The sequence below is a fragment of the Rhinopithecus bieti genome, unplaced genomic scaffold (genome assembly GCF_001698545.2).
Source record: "Rhinopithecus bieti isolate Rb0 unplaced genomic scaffold, ASM169854v2 scaffold_17971, whole genome shotgun sequence".
NCBI lineage: Eukaryota > Metazoa > Chordata > Mammalia > Primates > Cercopithecidae > Rhinopithecus > Rhinopithecus bieti.
In genome coordinates, this window is record NW_016809834.1 from 7166 (window position 1) to 26260 (window position 19095).

Genomic DNA, 19095 nt, shown 5'->3' on the forward strand with positions numbered 1-19095 from the left:
CATTGTAAGAAACTTTTTTTTTTTTTTGGAAATGGAGTCTTGCTGTGTCACCCAGGCTGAAGTGCAGTGGTATGATCTCGGCTCACTGCAACCTACGCCTTCCAGGTTCAAGTGATTCTCCTGCCTCAGCCTCCCAAGTACCTGGGACTACAGGCGTGTGCTACCACGTCCGGCTAATTTTTGTATTTTTAGTAGAGACAGGGTTTTGCCATGTTGGCCAGGCTGGTCTCGAACTCCTGGCCTCAGGTGATCCACCTGCCTTGGCCTCCCAAAGTATTGGGATTACGTAATAGGCGTGAGCCACTGCATCCAGCCAGAGCATTTTTCTTTAATTATTTATTTAAATGTGCAAAGGAAACCAAACTTTTTTCATTTTAAAGAAGAGCTTTTAAAAATATAATTAATGAGAAATAAAGTTATCTTATGTCTCCTTTTGGAAGTTTGCAACATGTTAAGTCATGGATGCAAGTAGGTAACATCCTTCCCGGTGATTTGTGGTTACACACCTGACTCTGGCACCTACTCTTGGCTGAGGATGTGCAAGGGCAGTGATCTGATGTTAACTCATTAGAGTATGCAGAGAGTCTTTTCAAAAGGATTTGTAAATCTTCATTTCTTCTTGTTATTTGGATGTGTTTCACAGGCTGTTGCAGATGACTGGGATTGGGATATGTGTGGCAGGAGGAAGTAAAGATAGAAATCAGTTGCTGTTACATCTGCCTTTGTCAACTAAAATTCACTTTTTGGAGAGGTGGGAGCAGGTAAGTAAGGTAATCCAAGAAAAGTCCCAAAGCACCAAGAAAAGTTAGCTAGAAAAGTATTCCCTAATAAGTGCCCTTCTAACAGGGGCCCAAGAGACCACCTCAATGAAATGAGGTTCCAGGGAATTTGGCAACATTTTCCTATTTGCTGTTTTTCTTTCTCAAATTGTGTGAAAAAGATTTAGCATTCTTTTCTGCCTCCAAATTTTACAACTTCAATTCATGGAGGAATTATCCTAATCCCATGATTAAACTAATCCATTAAAAAATAAAAAAGAAACCTTCCCCAGGAGCATTAAGTGGATGGGCGTAATCAACATCCCGCAGATGGGACCAAGTGGGCCAGGAGGATGTGAGCACCCCACAGTCACACCTAACACCGAGGTGGACCTGACTACATGCAGATTTTCAGTAAGGAAGCTTTGTCATTCACCATGAAAACAATGCCCACTAATTGATATTAATAATTAATCTCATTTTAAGAAAAATCAACTTATCTCTTTGGGAGGCTGAGATGGGTGGATCACGAGGTCAGGAGATCGAGACCATACTGGTCAACATGGTGAAACTTCCTCTCTACTAAAAATACAAAAATTAGCTGGGCATAGTGGCATGTGCCTGTAGTCCCAGCTACTCGGGAGGCTGAGGCAGGATAATCGCTTGAACCAAGGAGTCGGAGGTTGCAGTGAGCCGAGATTGTGCCACAGCACTCCAGTCTGGTGACAGAGCGAGACTTTGTCTCAAAAAAAGAAAGAAGAAAAACAAAGAGAGAGAGAGAAAAATCAACTTGTGTGGGTAAAGAAAGGACTACATTACTAGCTTAAAAATTAGCTTTCTGTAAGTCAGCCTTGCTACAGATGGGATGTATTTTCACCCAATCAGGAAATACTTCAAAGTAACATTGATGGGTTCTTGTAAGCTTTTATGTCATTCTTTATAGAACTTCAGTTATGGGCCAAATTTCCAAGGATTTTTTTACAATATCATATGTGTGTTTTTTTGACCTCTAATCAGCTTTGTTCACATGAATGAATACCAATGATTCAGATTTTTAAAATGCCCTTTGGCAGATGAATTCAGTTGTTCTAGTCTTGTAAATAAATACAATCGGGCAGTGATATTAGACCATTGCTCTGTTGATGAATATGTAACTTTAAGTGGCTGGTAAACCTGCACAAATACTAGAGACCTACAGGGCTCAGAAGTGAATTACTGACCTAGGAATAACAGGCTGTTTCATACCCAAAATGACACTGCCGACCCAACCTTAATAAGACTTGGGGTTTGACGTTTTTTCCAGACACAATGATAGATTCTCACTGATCTGTTTATACTCTATTGCCTGTCCCCAGTGTGATCAATATAATGCAATAATAGGTGACTGACTGGAGTTATGAATGCTATTTGTGACCCTGACTCAACTCATACCTAATTCTGCTATACAGTGACCAGTGAGGTTTCTATTCATTTAACATAGTTTATACTGAAGTATTATGCGGAACCATATGAAAGTGATGTTTTTGTACGTCAAAACAGTCTAATGTCAGTTTTTTCATATGGACCAACCTAACATCAGAAGAATTTCTTTCAAAGGTTGTTTTGTCGTGTTCCTAGCGTATGTACTTTGTAACAGCAGTCCAAAGTTTTTCTTAACACGTTGTTGTTATTTCCTGCTGGCTATATGTTCCTTTAACTTTAAATGTTTCAGAAGTGGTTTTTATGCTTCTTCTCTTTGCTTCTTGACTAGTATGCATAATTCATCAAGAAAGATCAAATATGTTGCGTTAATACCAGCAACACATTAAACATAACACAAATTAACAAAATATTGCCTTATATTCAAATGTAAGCTATTAGATAAGCTGACACCAGGGCTTCGGAAACTTAGCCTAAAATCAATAAAGTTCATCAAAATAAACGCTATACAATTGCCTACTTTGCTAATAATTTATGCTTCTATGCACAAGTTGGGAAGGAAAATTTAAGTCATAAGAGAGGCTTAAGTTGAAATTCCCAGTTTGGACAGCGGCCGAGTCAATTGCAAAGATAAAGCTAAAATAGGTGGGCATTTTCAAAGTTGATCTAAAGCATTAAGCGTTTACTAATCTTTGTTTTCAAGGAAAGAAAGGTAATATTGTTGAGCAGTCTTATGATAACAAGCAAAATTGTGTCAGCTAGATGACTGCTGGTGTGTCACTGAATAATTTATACTACTTCTGAAATAATAACAATGTGTCCCCTACAATCAGCCTGGACTCTTTCTCAGCGGATGTATTACCAGTGAGTCATATAAATTTTCAATCCTTCACACATATCTCTGTGCAAGGAATTGCCCAGGAAATTCCAAGAGTATGAATGAATTCCAAAATGTCAGCTAAAAAAATACATACTCAGTTCTAGGTCATCTAGGTCATCCCTGGTAGGAAACATCAGTATCAAAAGAAAGTATTTTTTTTTTTAAGTAAAGATGATGAATTTATTCAATATTTTTGAAAAAAGAAAGCAAAGTTAACTAGCTAATTGTCAAACTACAGATGCTTTTTGACTTACGATGGGGTTATGTCCCCATAACCCCATTGTAAGTTGAAAATCTTATGTCGAAAATGCATTTAATATACTTAACCTACCGAACATCATAGCTTAGCCTGGCCTACCCCAAATGTGCTCAGAATACATACATTAGCCTACAGTTGGGCAAAACAATCTAACACAAAGCCTATATAATAAAGTTAGTTGTTATGAAGAATTCTGAATCAAAATTCAAAGTATGATTTCTACTGAATGTATGTGGCTTTTGCACCATTGTATAGTCAAAAAATCCTAAGTCAAACCACCATAAATCAAGGACCATCTGTAATTTTAACTCCCAAAGTAACTCAAGGCAATAAGAAATATCATTTGTTTTTGACAAGCAGATATTTGAAGTAAATCTGCAGGATTTTCTCACACATTTCCACAAGACTAAAACTCATTGCATAGTAAACCTTTAATGCTTTAGATCAACTTTGAAAAATCCCACTATTTTACTTTTATCTTTGCAATTGACTCCCGCTGTCAAACTGGGGAATTCACTTAACCTCTCTTATATTAAATTCTCCAACTTGTGCAATAGATACATAAATTATTAGCAAAGTAGGCAATTGTATAGCGTTTATTTTGATGGAACTTTATTGATTTTAGCTATTTCCAAGCCCTGGTATACTTATCTAATACTTACATTTGAATATAAGCAATATTTTATTGTCACCATTAAAATGGCTTTAAAAGAGTTTTAGGAAGGCTAATAAAATTAGTGCAAACACTTTTGAAAGTGTCAGATTATATACAGACATGCAAAATAGTATTATAATGTTATCAGCAAACACTTGAATCCCCCTTTCCCTTTGTTAACATGAGAACACACTCTTTCCTCTGATTTGAAGTGGGAAAAGAGCTAGAAAGTAGAATATGGGGAAAAGGGCTCTTCTAGTACCTAAACCTGATAGCCAGTGGGCAAGTGAATATGAATTGGATTTGCTATTCTTCAGCTATGTTTCTTTCTGGAGGCTGAGTTGTCTGGCTCTTTCTAAGAGGGCTGAAGCCTATAAGATGGCAGATCCTGCCAGAGTGCTAGAACCATCACATATATCTCAAGAGAAGAACATGGTTGCTGCCTAAGAATTGTTGTTGTAAAGATTATGAGCCTGACACTGCCTTAAAGCTATCCAAACTTGTTCAACCCACTACCAGAAAAGTGAGTCTGCCCTAGCACTGTGGCATTTTAGGACCTGTGTCTCAAACACATTTCCTTTCCCAGGGCCAGGAAGAACTAGGGCACAAAATGTAAAGGAGTGCTGGAAATATATAGTAATCAAGATATGTAATATTTTTTAGAATTAAAATTAATGCAAATAATGTACGATGAACAAAATATCAAAATTGTAATTAGGGATAGCATTGATATTACTAATTATTCCTTTTGCCTTAGGTTCCACTATGGCTCAGTAAGACACTGTTACTGATTTTGTCATAGCTTAAAATTTTACTTTTATTTATTTTATTTTATTTTATTTTATTTTATTTTATTTTATTTTATTTTTGGGACAGAGTCCCGCTCAGTCACCCAGGCTGGAATGCAGTGGCACGATATCAGCTCACTGCAACCTCCACCTCTCGGGCTCAAGCCATTCTCCTGCCTCAGCCTCCTGAGTAGCTAGGATTATAGGCGTCAGCCACCATGGCCTGCTAATTGTTGTATTTTTAGTAGAGATGGGGTTTCACCATGTTGGCCAGGCTGGTCTTGAACTCCTGACCTCAGGCGATCCACCCGCCTCAGCTTCCCAAAGTGCTTGGATTACAGGCATGAGCCACCATGCCCGGCCTTTACTGAGTTTTATTGGTGCCACCCTAATTTGTGTGCCAGAGGGAAGTCCTGGCCCCTGACATCCTACTTAAAATTTTTACTTTACCCTTTGTTTTCTGACTAGCTCAACCTCTCACTGGATTCCCTCTCTTAAGTCACCTCCTGACTATGGTTGTGCCCTTTTTTTGTGTGTACGGATGGTCCTGACATAAGATGGTTGAACTTACCATTTTTCCACTTTACAATGGTGTGAAAGTGATACTCATTCATTAGAAACCATACTTCGAGTGCCTATGTGACTGTTCTATTTTTCACTTTCAGTACAGCGTTCAATAAATTACATGAGATATTCAACAGTTTATTATAAAATACACTTTGTGTTAGATAATTTTGCCTAATGTAGGCTAGTATAAGTGTTCTGGGCATGTTTTAACGTAAGCTAGGCTAAGCTGTAATGTTCGGTAAACTAGGTGCATTTTCAACTTATAATGGGTTTTTGGGGACATGGTCTCATCCTAAGTTGTGTGTCACCATCTACACTCTAAACTCTAAGAGGTCAGGAATTGTATCTGTTTGATTAATAGCTGAATCATGAGTACTTTTAACACAGTGCCTGGAACACAGTAGCTGAATGGAAGCTGATATTCAATGTTGTGCTTGCATGATTCAATGTTTCTTGCATGATTATGTGGTTGGGAAATGTCTCTGGCAGAACCCCTACCACAGAGCTTGCTACAGGGTCACAGACCTCTTTCCAGGATTTTCCTGAATTCTGGGGACAGGGAACCAGAAATAATATATCTTGAGATTTGCAAAAATCAGAGTCAGTGGACTTATGTGCACCCAAGTAGATTCAAATGGGAATCAAGGAGATGATGAACCTTTTTTGGCAGGGGTGGGGTGGGGTGGGGTGGGGAAACTAACATAATATAAGGTGTTTTAAAAAAAATGTTCTATTTTGCAAAAGATCCAGAAAAGAGTATGCTAATTTACATGATTTGAGCTTTTTGTTTGTTTATTTGCAGTGACTCCTGAAGTTTCCCCGGTTTGGGAAGTACACAACACTTACCTTCAATGGTACACTGATCAGGGACTGGAATCTTCTTTCCAATTTCCATGGCATATGCTTTCACTTTGCTGAGGTTTTGTTTTAAGTGCAAGTAGAGCTTATCTTGGTATTCTATAGGACTTGCAGTTGTCTCTGGAGTTTCTTCCTGGAAGTTTTCTTTAACAGTTTCTGGCAAATTCTCTGAGTCTTTATGTATAATATTTGGGTATGAAACTGAAGACTCTCCCAGCTGTGATCTGTCAGTGTCTGTCTTGAAGGGCAGCTTGTCATTTCCTTGGCTAAGTGGGTCTATTTCTGAAAGAGAGATGCTGGCTAGTATATCTCCCCTGTTTTCATCTTCACCATCATCTGAACCCACACCCTTTGTGAGCATGGTGTGCAAAGCCAAACTTTTTGACCTAGAGTTCAAACAAAGGGAAAGTTAGAGAAGCTGTATTACCATTCACTGCCAAGGAAAAGAAATAATAATAATATTGGGACAAAAAGTTACTTCCTCTGGAGTGTGAAACTATTAACGGGCCTGATAAATGTACATCACCAACAAATGATGTAATAAACCAAACCTTTGAAAATCTAAGTGACCTCCAAACACAAAGGTTTAAAAATCAATTTCATGGCAAAACTGACTGCAAAATGATAGACTTGCATATTTTTCATCGTTGTCTACCTTTGCTTTTGATTTTCATTAGAAATCAAGAGACAGTATTTTCCATATGGCATACTTATATTTAAGAATTGCTTTAAAAATTAATCAATAGGTTTTTTTTCCATTCATAGTACCCATTTAAAATAGTGAACTTCTTTGGATAATAAGAGCATTGTGGATAACATTTCATTCAAGTAAGGACAGCACTTCAGGTGGCTATAGGTAGAAGATATGTAAAAAACACCCCGTAACAGAGTGATAACAAAGCTAATAGCTAACATTAAGTGTATAATTTAAAAAACAAACCAAACAAGAGTTATACCTGTTAAATCTAATGTTTTTTCTTTCTTCTTTAGAAACTTGGCCCAGACTATATCTTCTGATAGAGCCAGGGGTATTGCTCTCTGCATTTATCTTGTCTTCAAAAGCCTGGATTTTAACTTGAAGTTTTTCATGGTCTTCATTTTCAGCTACTATGAGCTTGGTTTCTTCCAGTTTCTCAGGGAATTCAATTTCAGTGCTGATTTGTCTCCTAAAGGAATAGAAATCATTGCATTAGATGCTGGTCATATATACTCTTCAGAACAGTGTTATTCTCTATTTAACTGCCTCTCACTCAGAAGCGAAAACTTTGCCTAATAATTTTTTTCATTGGTCATTTAACAAGTATTCACTGAATATCTACTACAGGCATAGGTCTTTGAAATTCCTTCTACAGATTGTTCTGCCAGAAGTTTAGAAACAGCGGTGTTTATGTGAACATTGTATTAAAAATGCTTTTTTAAGGGTTCAAAGAATAAAAGCAGTTTTATGCTCATGTACCATATTCTTTTCTAGAAATTCTTCCAGTATATGGCTTTCACATGAAATGTGTGCCAGATATTTTCTAAAAAATGTACATGTGCTGATATGTTTCTACTGAAATTGCAGAATAGGAACATTTCACATGGACTGCATAAACTCATGGTTTTGTTAATTTTTAAAAAATCAGTATAGCAAGAAATATCTTTCTGAATTTTAAGATGTTGGAAGAAAGAGGTTTTCTATGAAATGATATTAATGTAGACCCAAGTATCTTTTATAGCAGGGTTTATAAACCACTTTGTGGGTCATTAAAATTACTTCCTTTAAAGCAGGGGCCATGTGTGGTATAATTTTGAATTTCCTCTGAGGGCTAACAGTGCGTTAGCTAGGATAAGCACCTACAAATAAACTGCAGAAATAGCTTTCCGATGTTCACTGAGGTGCTGAGTAATTATATGAAAGTAGCATGCATTTATCTTCCCTTATTTATCTTCTAATATTGAGCTGGCCTACAGCTATTTTAATTTTTATTCAACAACCACTATCCATTTTTATAACACACGGTGTTAGTATTAATTCTTTTCTTAAAAAAGCAAGGATAAAAGGAATTATTTACTTACCACACTTTTGACACCCAATGTGTGGGGTTTTTTCCCATACCAACTAATTCTCCAACCCTCTAGCCACCAACTGGGTGTCCTACAGTTCAATTCAATCCTAACACTGATGACCTGGAATAAGGCCCAGACTTCACAGACTGCCCCCAGTTCAGATGCCAGTGAGAAGTATGGGGTCCCCAGCTTACTCACACTTCTGTTCAGCTTGGCTACAAAGGTTCCGGCACTACCCCACCCCCATGGTTCAATAATTCACTGGAATGACTCATAGGACTCAGGAAAACACTTTAACTTATTATTATTGGATTTATTAGAAAGGATACAACTCAGAAACACCCCAGTAGAAGAGATGCACAGAGCAAGGTATGAGAGAAAGGGCTCAGAGCTTCTGTGACCTTTCTAGGGATGCTGTACTCTCAGCACCTCAATGTGTTCACCAATCTGGAAGTTCTTGGAATTTTAGGGGTTATTAGGATGGTCTCATTATTCAGGCGTGATTGATTAAATGATTACCATTGGTGGTTAACTCGATCTTCAGTCCCTCTCCCCTCCCCAGAGACTGGGGGTGGGTGAGTTATAGGGTAAGATAGAGAATAGGGCTGAAAGTTTCAACAGTGTAATCATGCCTTGGTCTTTCCTGTGACCAGCCCCAATCCTCAAGAAATCTAGGGGTCCCTGCCACCAGTCATCTCATTCGCATATAAAAGACACCCATCAGTCTGAGATTCTGAGGGTTTAGGAGCTGTATGCCATGAACTCGGCATGGAGGCAAAATATTTATTTTTTATTACAGTACATAATAATCCCTAGAAATATCTTCACCAAGATGGTAATGATTTTGTTGATTTGTCTGTGTGTATTTACTTGGCCGTCTTTAGTATTTTTCTAAGACATTGAGGAAAGGGCCCAGACTTACACAAAAATCTTAGCTTTTCAAACATTTTTTCCCTAAGGGCCAAAGTGAACCTGGCATAATACCTGAATGAGAGTGAGAGGAAAACATACTTAGAAAAAAAAAAAAAAGAAAGAAAGCACTGCCGGACATGGTGGCTCACGCCTGTAATCCCAACACTTTGGGAGGCTGAGGTGGATGGATCACTTGAGGTCAGGAGTTCGAGACCAGCCTGCTCAACATGGTGAAACCCTGTCTCTATTAAAAATACAAAAATTAGCTGGGTGTGGTGGCAGGCACCTGTAATCCCAGCTACTTGGGAGGCTGAGGGAGGAGAATCAATTGAACCTGGGGGCGGAGGTTGTAGTGAGCCAAGATCGCACCATTGCACTCCAGCCTGGGTGACAAGAGTGAAACTCTGTCTCAAAAACAACAACAACAACAAACAAACAAGCATAAGAACAACAACAACAACAACAACAACAAAACCAAAACCGCTTTTAGGAAAAGCAATGCAGAAGGGCTGGTAACAAATTTTTTCAGTTACAGTCTACCCATTCTGGCACCTATATCTGCGGTGGACACTGGTGAAGGTGCGTTAGCAGGGTTGGATGGTGAAGTTTTTCTGGCTGGCCCAGAGAGGAGAGAAGTCCTGGCGTTGAGGGAGGGTTCATGATTATGGGCCCTCAGTGGTCAGAATTCACCTGTAGGTCCAGCCCAGGGACAGCTGCTGATGGTTCAAAGCGGGAACCAGCATCTTTTAGGTAATCAAGGAATTGTTCATTGTTTTTTAATAAGAGGTTGCTGATACAATTTAAAACCATTTTTCTTACATAATTTTATAAGTTTTCTATGACTTTACATAATTTTTATCTACCCATACTGTGCATAAATGATATATACATTGGTAGATTTCAAGAATCAGTATGTGGGAATAGAGGCTAAGCTTGAAAATGTTTTTCTTTCTGACATATATATGATATTGGCTACAGTCAAGTAGATGGGAGGCTTTGACATCTTTTAGCCGGAAGATCCTAAATGTTTACTCCCATTACAAATGAAACCAAGATAATGCTATCTCTAGATGATATTTTACAAACCATGATGATTGCCAAGGTTAATTAAAAAAAATCTAATGGACTCACTACACACAAGAAATTTTGGGGAGTATTTATTTTCTATCCACATTAGTTCATGTATAGTCATGAAACTAAAATATTTCTCCGGTTTCATAGAACCTAGTCACATTTCAAAATTAAAAGATAACTTTATTTCAAATATTTCTATAGCTGGGGTCATTAAAACTTAAAAATTTGTAAAGCATAACTTGTAATCCAAAATGTAAGTATTAGATATTGAGCATTATACAAATGTTTTACTGTTTTAATTTTAAGTTTTAGAGATGGGGTCTTACTATGTTGCCCAGGCTGGCCTCAAACATCTGGGCCCTAGCAGTTCTCCTATCTCAGCCTCCTGAGTAATAGGGACTACAGGTGTGTGCCACTGTACCTGACTATACACATTTTTAATCCTCAAAACATATGAATTATTAGAGGAAAATTTCTCATTAATTTATAATTTTTTTTCTTTCTGTCTAAAGCTCTGGGTTATATCAGCTACAATAATCACATTTTCTTCAAAAAAACTTCAAATTTCATAGATTATAGAAAATGTCCTAAGATAATTTTATTGGATCAGTTTTTTATTCTTAAAAAAGTTTCATATTTATGGAGATCCTTCTTTTATTTGTTGTACTCAATGTATCAATTTCACCATCTATAAAATGGGGATAATAACTGTACTTAACTCACGGGGTTGGTAGAATGATTAAATGACAGAACCAACAGGAAGCAGTGTTCCTAGCACATAACAAGCAGTCATCACACATTAGATTTTATTACTGTCAGGCCGTAGGAGGGGATGGCCACTTAGGCCCCTTTCCCTGCCTGTGTCTCCAGTGACCAGATGTTGGTTAGTAAGCCCCACAGCCTGGATGCAGCAGAGCTTCAGTAGTTGGAAGCAGCCTTCCTTTACATTCAAGTTGCTTTATAGCATTACCCTGATGAGATGCTGGGCATGACACTCACTGACCCCAAGAGGGCAGGTTGGGTGTCTCAAGGGTAGGGTTCTCAGTGAAAAAACAGGACACCCAGTCAAATCTGAATTTCAGATGAACAATATGTTGTTTTTTTTTTTTTTTTTGAGACCGAGTCACGGTCTGTCGCCCAGGCTGGAGTGTGCAGTGGCGCGATCTCAGCTCACTGCAAGCTCCGCCTCCCTGGTGCTCCTGCCTCAGCCTCCTGAGTAGCTGGGACTACAGGTGTCTGTCACCACGTCTGGCTAATTTTGCTTTTGTATTTTTCGTAGAGACAGGGTTTCACCGTGTTAGGCAGGCAGGTCTCAATCTCCTGACCTCGTGATCCGTCCGCCTCGGCCTCCCAAAGTGCTGGGATTACAGGCATGAGCCACCCGGTCCAGCCAACAATAAGTATTTTTAAGTGTAGGTATGTCCCTAGTGAAATGTACTAAAAATATATTATACTTTACTACAGTTATTATACTAAAAACTACTAAGGAATTATTTGTTCTTTAACTGAAATTCAACTGGGTATCCTGTATTTTTGTTAGATTTGGCAAGGCAACTCTGGGCTAAATCCCCGCTGCCCTGTGGGCAGCGACCTGTACAACTCATCTAGTCTGGCACAGTGCTTGGCACACAAAGGACCTGGAATTTCTGTAGAATAAGTGAACTGAGACCACATTGTTGTCTGAAGTCAGCCTGCCACCCACCTCCAAACAACGACAACAACCACTACAAAACACACAAAAAAAACAAAACAAACAAATAGCAACAACAACAACAAACAAAAACCTCTTGAGGTCTACCAGATACCCATGAGAGACTGGCCACTCCTCCTGGCCCTTCAGGGTTTGGGGGTGGCACAGTGCTATTTGGTAAACATGAAATGTGGAGAGAAGCAGGGAGCAAGAGTAGAGGCAAAAAGAGTAATTTGCAAGGGAACAAATATGAAGAATGAAGAAGCAACAATAGAATGTCTGGGATAAAGAAATCCTTTCTAGATCTAAGGCTGATGAGAATTCTCACAAAGACTTTCTCTTCTGCACAGAATGCTTTCTCTTCTGATTTAGATTTGTAGAGCACAGAAGTCAGTGGACTGGGGTGATAATGAAGTCATTGAGGCAGCCAAGGTCTCCAGATGGATCAAAGGGAACTTTGTGTTTCTGGCCATCAATCCACCTGGGCATGCCACAGAACTTTGCTGGCAGGGAGGTAGGACAAACTTCAATTCCAATAAATTGGAAGGTCAGGAAATGGTAGATAGAGGGTTTGGGTTTATCATAAACATTCCTTCTCCTTTACTTCTTTTCCTGTTGCTTTTAAAATTTAATATAAAAGATAGAAGTATTTTGATCGAAACAAAATTTTGAACAAAAGTTCAAAACAAAGATATTTTCCTGAGATAAACTTCTGCTTCCCTTCTAGAGCAAGGAAACACATCACAAATGTGAAAGTGCTGGCAGAACCATGGGTCCTGTATGTGTTTACTTGCAGAGTGGTGGGAGCGGGGGCCAGTGGGTTGGGCTCATGCAGGGGGTTGTTATTTCTTTTCCATTTGTCACTTTTGACCCCAGAGGTAATTTTACAGAAATCTTTGCCAGAGTTCTATAATCCCCTAAATATTAACTTGGCCTTAACTCAACACGCCACGTTACAAGAGGCTCAGATAATTTCCAGTCTGAGCAGTTTCTGGTCTCTGTTGCCAAAGTAAAGTTTTTAAAAGTACCTCTAGGGATTCCCAGGGGGAGGCCTAATTACCTCCCTCTTGTGTGAACGGGGACTCCCCTTGGAAACAAATTGGCCCTTGGGCTGCTGACTGCTCTCACTAAGCCGGGAGATGAGACTATAAAGCTGGCAGGGGTGGAAAGATTGGCAGCCTCTCTTCCTGGCTCCTCAAATCAAAGAAAAATAATATTAGTTAATGTTTGATGATCTTGGCTTACAATTCCATGTCCAGGATATGTACTCCTGCAGAGTTAAGCTTGTTAAAGGAGAAGTAGGAGAACGCAATGGACTAAATCCACATTGGAGTCCTAAATTCTTAGAATGCTATGTTCCTTACTCTTCAGTGATCTCTTGGGTCATGAATCATCATAGAGAAGATCCCCCAGCTTCACAGCGCTAGCATCTGTTTTGGGACTGCAATAAATAATGCTGCTGGAACATCTAAGCTGGAATGTTAAGGGAAAGGACCAACAATAGGACTCAGTTCTTGGTATTTATTCTGCCTCTGACCTGCTCAGTGGGCAAAAGCAGAGATGGGCAGGTACCTAGTTATGTGGGGATCAGAATGTGATCATGCCAATGGTAGAGCTCTGCTAAAATGAAATAACTCCACGGTTTACTTCATTCACACAAAATTTTAAGAGTTTTCAAAAGGAGACAGTTGTGGATTGAAATTGACTGAACATGATCTTATGGGGAAAAGCTTAGGTTCATGACTCCAATTTCATGTTTATTAGTGATGCTATAAAACTCTTAAGGACTCTAAGTTTTATTTTTGCTATATAAAGATGGGATTGATATTACGTCATCAGATTGCTGAAAGCATTATGTAAGATAATGGATTTAACAGTGTTGCTCATATAGAATGGGCATGAAAAATTCAAGGCATGGTAAAACCCTGAGTGGCTGCTGCTTAATGTGGACATTTGACACTGAAAAAAGGAGGCTTGCGCAAGTGGTACCAATCCTGGAAAATATGCTTTTCCTGCTCAAAGCCAGGGAGGACTGTAAAATCTCTCCTCTTACTGCAGTATCTTAAACAGTGTGTACTAAAAGAGAGGGACTCTCCTACTCCATGAGCATACAAGAACTGGGATATAGAAATAGCCAATTTAAAAAATTCCCTGTACTTCAAATATGAATTCTGAGCACCTGCAAAGAGAATTTTCTGAAATTAGAATGAAAATATGAAAGCCATGCTACGAGGAAGTGACACTTCCAGTTCAGATGGCAGTCATTTGCTCACTTTTCAGTTATTTAACCAACATGGGAGAGAATGAGACACAGAAAAGGGATCAGCAAAAAGTGCAAAGCCCCTGCTTTTGCTACTCAAAGTGAGATCCCTGGACCAGCGGCATCAGCATCACCTTGGAGCTGTCAGAAATATAGAATCTCAGGCTCTGATCCTAGATCTACCAAATCAGAATGTGCTCTTTAATACAGTCCCCAGGTATCCAGTGACACATTCGAATTTTAAGAAGCAATGGCCCAGACAAGAAATAAGAGAATCTGAAGCGGACCAGGGCAGAGGCCTTTTTCCTCAAGCAAGGCTGCTGAGGGTTTCACTAATTCTGTAGTAAGGTAAGACTTAATCTGTGGATTATTTGGAGTTGGTGGGCTTTGCCTTTTATCCTTTTGGGGATACAATACGAGGTAAAGGTACCTTTTCGGGTTTTGCTGCTAACAGATACTGGTTCAGATGGACCCCAAATCTTTAGATTCCTGAGACGACTGGGCATATCGGGTGAGCAGTAGCCTTAACAGAAGAAGGCTGCCCCATCCTAATGAACTGCCACCCAGATATAACACGAGCTACAAAATCACTTTGTAAATGATAAAGGACTGTAAAAAATGTAGAGTAGGAATATCATCAAGGCACTGTGAATCAAGAGGGAGACCTGCAAGGCAATGTGCTCTTCTTTGTCTAGGCTGACTTTATCGTCTGGGCGCAGGAGCAAGCAACAGGGTCTGGCCATGAGGATTAAATAGCTAAGACATTGTCACTCCTGGCATTTGACACTGGAAGAGCAGTAAAAATGGTTAGAATTTTCCTATTTGATACATCTTCTCATAGTCTTCATCTCAAATATGATACTGTAACCCAATTTTAATTGATAGAAGCATAGTTACCCAGAAATGGAGGGAAATAATCAAAAACACATCAATAACTGAGCTGGGGCTAGAACTCCTACATACAATTCTGTGATTCAATTCCTAGTCTACCTAGAATTCAGCCCTTACCTATAGCAAAGTTTAGCTAACAATCTTCAGGTTGCCAACTAATGAAAAGCCTACCTTTTGCTTTATGATGAATATGAATAATATTAAGAACCATTTTTCCTCAGCTGTAACCCATCGTAGAGTTGCTGTATCTCAACCATGGTCACAATGGTGTGTGTTCATCACCTTTCATTTATTAAATCTCTTTCCTTTCTGTCCCAGAAGAAAGTTTAGGGAACAAAATATTAGGTATTAAAGAGAGTTCCCAGGCTTAGTCTGGGTCCAGCTGCATCCAACATTTAATACAGTAACTCACTGTAGTAAAGAATTATTTATTTTAAATTTTCATTTCACAGATCAGTATTTTGTAAAATAGCAAAATAAATTACTAGACAAATGCAATGAATAAAACAAGACATACAATGTCTACTGATCAGGTATTTGGATATTACAGCAATGTTAAATGCTATAAAAGTTCCAACTTCTTATTTTCTTATCTTTAATATCTGCAATCGCTTCATCGTAGTCTGATAAGAAACAGTTTGCAGATGGACACTGGTCTAGTGGATATGCCATCACCTATTATAATGCACACCTGTAAAAATGTGCTAATGCTACTCATTAACATTTACAGAGGGCTTTCTATGTATAGTCTTCACTGTTCTAAATCTGATACATGAATTGCTTCTCACACAATCAAGTGAGGCTGGCCCTATTAGTAACTCCATTTACAGATGAGGAAACTGAGGCATACTGAAGGTCACTTAGTTACACCAACTTTAAATCCAACTGTTTGCCTCCAGAGCCCACACTTAACACTCTACTCTCCACACTTCCTCTAAATAGGTGTGGTTCAGGTTACATCTGAATCTACCCCAGGAATAAGTAATACATATTAGGGCATTCGTGATCTAGCACGGTAACCAAGAAGAGTTATTACACTCTGATATCTCTGAATAACATTCTGTGGGAAGCAGACACCAGAATAGAATTGATATATAGTCACTGGAACAACCCTTCATATCAATTGGAAAAATGAATTTTGGCACCCTCTTTTAACATAAACTAAAAAGGTGTTCAAAATTCAGAAAATGTCATGCAAATGGCAACTTTAAAGTTCAATTATGACAGATACTAAAAAGGAACAGGGAGCATTTGTGGAACCAAAATAGCAAATAGCTAGGTCATCAGGGTCCAGGAAGAAGCGTCTGAGCACCAGCTGGCACCCTGTCACTCCTCTCACGTGGGTTGTAGAGGGTCAAGGTCCTCTTACCTCTTCTCCCACAAACACCCTTTTTCCTCTTTCCCTAGGCTAGAACTTTGGTGTTCTCTGTCTTGCTTGAAATGGGAAGCCAGGGCATGGGTGCCTGATGAAAAGTTTTCTTTTCTTGTGTGCCTTGTGTTTTGAACATTGCTATGTTACTGAAAATGGACCTGCTTCCCTGTGAAGCTGATATTACATTGCCCGCACTCCTTACTGGGGCTGCCTGAGTCTCTACCCTACTGTGTCCTTCCATGGCAGAGCCAGCCTGCCTGAGGTCTCACACTCCCTGGGCCTGCTTCATTGTCTCCAAAGCTGATAACAGTGTCTCCTAGCTACATGTCTTGCTGATAGACGAATTCCTGAAATACCTTTAAAGACCTTCATGTCACCCTAAATGCTGCGTTAAGGGAGGACAACTGGTGGAGTAAACGAACAACAGATGGAACATAAATGGTACCACATGTCAGACTTAACCTCTTCAGTAAGAAGAGGGGCCCAAAACCGAAGCCTTTCCTTCCTTTTCCATGCACAGAGAAGTAACAGCCACAGCTATTATTGCCACAAATGGCTGTTATGGTTTTCTTTTTATACAAGCGACCACCGTAGACCTCTCTAGATTGAAAAGATTTACTCGTTTCTTATCAAAACTCTTGTTTCATTCTTAAAATTTACCTTGGTGGTGCAAAATTACAGTCAGCTTTTCCTAAGCAGGGGCAACGCTGACCAGAATGTCACATGTTTTTAATTGTGGTTCTGAACTGACTCATGTACCTTCCCTGAACCAAGAGCTGCTTTCAAAGAATCAGTTTCTCTTTGTATAAACATGCCTTACCTAAAAATGTGGAAGCTCTTGTAAACACTTATAAGATCTTATTTTTCCTTCCATAGAGCTTAGGGTGTGAATATTTGCTCCTCAAGTTTGTGGAAGAGTATAGGGACACAGAAGGACACCTAATACTCCAGGGCAGGATGGCATGTACTGGGAAGTAGAGAGGTTGTATGAGCTGTGGGAGCTCAGAGGAAAGTACAGATCACTATGTGTGATGGTGGGTGGAAAAGGCCTCAGGGAGAAGTAGTACCAAACTGGAGTCTTGGTTCTGAATGCCAGCCTTCAATGGGAAGAGAGGCACAAAGAGGGCATTCTAGAAGGTGATGGTAAAAGTTAGTGGGGTACCAGTTTGGGGAGGAATAGGCAAAAGTTACCCTTGACATTCCTTTAAAATTCTTTTGAATTATCCATGAAATACTATGAACACTGTAACTCTCATCCACACTGAAATTTGAGATTCATCGGACCAGATTAAAAGAAGAAATTAAAAGAAACTTAATGAACTGATGTCTGGGCATTTGTATTATTGGTCCTCTAGAAATTACCATGGACTCAGCAAGAATTTTACTTTGTTCTGGTTTGTCTGAAAGGTTTACCCTATTATGCTCGAATATGAAGTTTCTATTATCCTGATGCATATGAAAAGACTTTTTTGTTGTGAGGATGAAACAATATATCAGAGGCGAAAGCCCCTAGCACAGGATCTACCATGTGGTAAGAGCTGGTTTAAAGCTTGATCAGGCCTACATATGCAGAATTTTTTGCAGAGTTGCAGAGAAGAACTTGGCCCCCTGTTGTCTGCAATTTGTGTTGTGGACTCAGTGAAGAGCCATTACTTTCCAGGTCTCGGACAATGTCTTGGGGAAATGATGTCTAAGCATGTGCATTATTGTTATTTCAGCAGAGTTAGGTTCTGATGTGACTCCTAGGATGTCAAGATGCGAACTCTGGAATGACAGGTTGCAAAGGGCCTCGTAGTTGAAAGAGTTCTTTACAGGCTGTGTTACTTGAGTATACATTAGGGCCACACAATACATCAAATGTGTCTGTTTGCTGTGCTCCATTTCTTTGATGTTCATTGCATGGAATGTGGGATAAATGGAATTCTGGAGCCACTCCAAGGAAGACAGATTTCCTGGAGTCATTTTTCTGTGAACATAGTCGACTTACTGTATTTTTCCTTCATTCTCCCGCATGTGCTATTGTTTTATTTCCTTCCCTCCTTTGTGCCATCTCTTTTCACTTATACCAAAGTCAGATTTACACCTATTCAGTCAGTTTTGACTATAATTTAGCTTTCATTATCCCTTTCTGTTTTCAGGCCTGATTCTTAAAGCGAAGAGCAAACAAAATCTCATAATCACTACTACCATCACCACCAAAACAACAACAACAAAAAATTGCAACATTCATGTAATTAAGCCAAACGATTGGAGAAGCTTTAATCACACACTTTGTCTTAAACTTTTCTTACAAAAAAAAACTTCTTTTTTCCCCCATGACTTTCATGGCTTTGACTGAAGTTTGCAGGCTGGATCTGAGAGAACTGTAACCTTCCTTCACCCTCCTCTGCCCCAGGCCTGTGTCAGGATCCTTTCTCCTTTTTCCTCAGGTCTCCCCTTCTGCTTTTTGCCATCATCATCCTCTCTCCGTATCTTTTTTCATTCCTCAAATTTATCTCCCACTGCTGCTTTCTTTCCACAATTTCCATCCCTCAAAGTTTCCATCCCCAACTGGGGCCTGAGCGTAACCGCCTACTAAGACCACCTGTGACAAATTGCCCCCATTCTGATGGTGCCTGATTATAGCAGCCTCCCTGGCACCACATTCATTTGGCAAAGGCATC

The 19095-nt window shown here is 39.3% G+C and overlaps 1 protein-coding gene across 1 annotated transcript in view; it reads right to left on the minus strand.

The window, feature by feature from the left end:
* Window positions 1-7174: 7174 nt before the first annotated feature.
* Window positions 7175-19095, minus strand: part of VEPH1 (ventricular zone expressed PH domain containing 1) — a 154805-nt gene continuing 142884 nt past the window's right edge. The window contains exon 9 of the mRNA XM_017890560.1: window positions 7175-7350. The gene's annotated coding sequence lies outside the window, so the exon portion shown is untranslated. The remainder of the gene's footprint in view (window positions 7351-19095) is intronic.